The sequence below is a fragment of the Chiloscyllium punctatum genome, chromosome 15, assembly GCF_047496795.1.
Source record: "Chiloscyllium punctatum isolate Juve2018m chromosome 15, sChiPun1.3, whole genome shotgun sequence".
Classification (NCBI taxonomy): domain Eukaryota; kingdom Metazoa; phylum Chordata; class Chondrichthyes; order Orectolobiformes; family Hemiscylliidae; genus Chiloscyllium; species Chiloscyllium punctatum.
This window is the reverse complement of record NC_092753.1, coordinates 12,053,406-12,057,595: the sequence shown is the minus strand read 5'-3', so window position 1 is coordinate 12,057,595 and position 4,190 is coordinate 12,053,406.

Here is a 4,190-nt window from a genome sequence, read left to right as displayed (position 1 = left end):
TGTTTCTATAAGGCAGCTCATATAAACTTGGAGTCTCTTGTGCCTGTTTTGATGTTGCTGTTGACCGATTTTCCACAGACCTTTTTAAAAGGTTGCGTCTGACTTATTTAACAATACGTACTTTATACAAAAACATTTTAATGCCCATTTGCCTTTGATATTAGGATCAAATTTAGAATGTGTGATTCTGGCAGAGTTATACCTCTGAAGGACGCAAATTAAAGACGCACAATTTTTGCATAACATTTTTCCCCTCACTTTCCAATGTATACCCCTGGTGGATGAGATCCCGTGCTGAAGGTATGCATTTGGAAAATTGTCTGGCTCGGATTTTGGCAAGTTTCTTTGTTTCTCTTCAGGGCAAAGTCAAATGGTGCTCTGTTTTATTATGGTGGGAAGGTTCAACCATGAAACTTTAATTTTAATCGCACTATGTTGTAAGATGCTGGTGCCTCTTGCTAGGAGACAAGGTTTGCAGCTGGTTATGATGACAGCTGACAGCCGCATTGGCACACATGCTGCTTTGAAACCTCTTTCAAACCATGTCTCTGAGCTCAGAACTTGGCAACTGTACAGCCAGCTGCTGCAGTGTTACAGTGACCAGTTGGAGCTCTGTTGAAATAAGCAGAACATTGGCATTTAAAAGTTGCTCATGATTAAATTTAAAGTCCACTTAAGGGAGAAACTGCTGGCATTTTGAGCCACTTACCTTGCTTCTGTCCTGCAATCTTTGACAAACATTTGTTGCACCGAATTATTAGCCTTATGTGTACAATCCATCTCTGGTAACATTAGTACTAAAGTCGTCAGAAGTAGTGTCATTTATTTTGGCTTACAGGATGTTTAAGGTCTAGTTGTAAAACCCAGTCCGGGATTCTTTGTTAGTTCTGCTGGATCGAGTGACCAGAGTGTAGATTAGAGTGGTGCTGGAAAAGCACAGCAGGTCAGGCAGCATCTGAGGAGCAGGCCATCTGTGCTTTTCCAGCACCACTCTAATCTACACTCTGATCTCCAGCATCTGCAGTCCTTACTTTCACCTTGATCGAGTGACCAATTGAGTAGGATCTCCAGCAGTTCCCTCATACCATCTATCGGACACACCGCCCCCACCCTCACGAATCCAGATCCTTCCACGAACCCTGCAAAATATACCTGGATTGCCCACCACACCATACAACCTTGTCAGGGTAGACGCTGCAAGACGTGTCAGAGTGTCGACACGAATACCACCATTATGTGTGAGGATACCTCCCACCATAAACGTGGCAGGTATCCATGTAACTCATCCAACATTGTCTACCTCATACACTGCAGGCGATGATGCCCTGAGGCATGGTACGTTGGCAAGACCAAGCAGAGGCTACGGCAACAGATGAATGGGCACCGCACGACAATCAACAGACAGGAGGGTTCCCTCCCAGTTGGAGAACACTTCAGCGGTCCAGGACATTTGGGTGACCATCCTCCAAGGCGAACTTCGGGACAGGCAGCAACGCAAAGTGGCCGAGCAGAGGCTGATAGCCAAGTTCGGTACCCAGGGGGATGGCCTCAACCGGAATCTTGAGTTCATGTCACAGATGCACACAGACACAGACCCATGGACACCCCTACACACACATTCCTACAGACCCATACACTCATACAGACACTCTCTCTTACACAAGCTCCCTCTCATACGGTCACACATACACTCCCACATTCACATGCACACATGTACCCTCTCACAGACTTATACCCCTTTACACTCAACTCACACACATACACACTCTCTCAAAGCCATTCATAACACTACGCCCACACACTCATGCACACACAGGCATATAAGTTTGTGGGGTGAATTTATGCTTGCAGAATTACATTTTATTTTGCTCAAAAACTGCATGAATCCATTTAAGATTCTGTAAATCCTTTTTATAGATTAGAATCAGTCTGAACATTGTGGCACAGACAGTCTCACACAGGGCACCTCACATCTTCAATACATTATCTGGGCCGACATGACACCAATTGTTAAAGCTCACTTGCGAGTGTGACTTTAAAAAAGTTCTGTTGATTTACATATGAAAGCACTGAAACCAACATGTTCATTCTAAAAGATGAGAGACTTAACAAACAATCCAGGTCTTTTTCAATATATAATTTCATCTACATCATACTGTAAACTTTTGCTATAAATTCTGTGTCTTACAATCCTATTCTCCACAACCACCTGATGAAGGAGCAGTGCTCCAAAAGCTAGTGCTTCCAAATAAACCTGTTGGACTATAACCTGGTGTTGCGTGATTTTTAAATTTGCCCTCCAGAAAGGAATGCAAACCAATTAGAATTCCACAGTGTGCAAGGAAACCTGAGCTTCCAGGACTCCTGAAGAAACTGCCTTAATCTCCCACTCCACCTCTAAGCTTGGACTAGTCAAGGTTGTGGCCTGAAGGATTGACAAGAGATAACTCCTTCTGACCGGGCTATTTTTAAAATATTCACTGATGGGATGTTGGGGCATTGCCATCTATAATTGCTCTGGAGAAAGGATGAGTCTGAAAGGGTTAATATTGCTGAGTACCGCTCCCTATGATGATGTCAGGTCAATTTATGGCTAGAATGGTTTGGAATCGTGAAGGAGTGCAGTCCAATATTTGAGTCTTCCTCAAAATCTCAGTAACATTCTCTGTTATATCCAGTAATCTGAACTATTCTACAACACACGATAAATTGCTTCTTGTTAACTATGAGAAATTCTTCTAGTTAGACCAGAAAGTGGATTTCCAGTACTGCACTAAACCAAACAAGCCCTGTAGTTTCCAGCACTTATAAGAGATGAAGCAAACTTCATACGTTTGATGCTGATATACCACCACAATATGGCAGGGAGCAGTGCAGATGGGATTTACCCATTTCTCCAACACATGGGGAGCATCTATGTGAGATCTTCAGACACAGCTTTGAGTTGCCTGCTCAGATGGCACAGTCAGCACCAGAGAAGAGCTGAAGATTTATGAGGCCGACAGGAGAAGCCCACTTGATAGTCCTCACAGGAAGAAATCTCCAGTAAATGGTGAAATCATTACAGATGTGCTACAGAAGAAGAATTAGCAACTCCTTGGTGAAGGAGAATTAGTAAAAGCAGATATAGGTTGCATTACCAGTTGGTGCTCAGTCAGAGCAGTCTCAGATGGAGGTTCAGTGATGAGTGAATAAGCGTCAGAGTAAAGTTTAAAAACTCTGGTGAGCTGGGAGAAGTATTAATAAAATGCAGTAATCTAGGCTAGAAAGCAAGCATTAAATAGTTACATAAAACTTAGAATGCACACTTCCACCATCATCAGTGGGACCAGCCACAGAAACAGAAGTAAATGCCATAAAGGAAATCAGAACTGAACTTGCAGACCTAGAGGCATTGCAAAGTCAGGAATTAAACTGATAATGTTGGGCAAATTAGAAGTCTAGATGGTAAGGTGACTCAGTGATTAGCACTGCTGCCTCACAGTGCCAGGGACACAAGTTTGATTTCAGCCTTGGGTGACTGTCTGTGTGAAGTTTGCACATTCTCCTTGTGTCTGTGTGGATTTCCTCCGGGTGCTCCGGTTTCCTCCCACAATCCAAAGATGTGCGGGCTAAGTGAATTGGCTATGCTCAATTGTCCATAAAGTGCTAGGTGCATGAATCAGGTGTAAATATAGAGTAAAAGAATGGGTCTGGGTGGGTTACTCTTCGGTGGGTCGGTGTGGATCTGTTGGGCCGATGGGCCTGTTTCCATACTGTAGGGAATCTAATTTGGTCTGACAAGGTCTGGAGGACTCTATTCAAGCTGCAGAAAAGGACAATAATTCTTCATAAGAGCTGCAATAAAGGCAGGAATGATTTAAATCTAACCAATCAATAAATGTGCAAAAAAAGTGGCAATCATTTATTAAAGCAATTAAAGGGATATATACAGTAACGATATAAAAAAGACAGGAATCCTCAATTTTCCATGAGAACACCAGGGACTCTCCCCTTTGGCTGCAAAAGGCAGGCATCCTCCAATTTGGCTGCAAAACACAGGAAAACCCTCCACTACAGCAACAAAAAGAAGATAGGAGCTGTTTTTACTGCAACATAAATGTTCCTTAACTAAGCAAAACATATGATCACATTAAGAAGACTTGGTATCAGAAATATTATTACCAGCAAAACTTAATTTCAGACAGGAG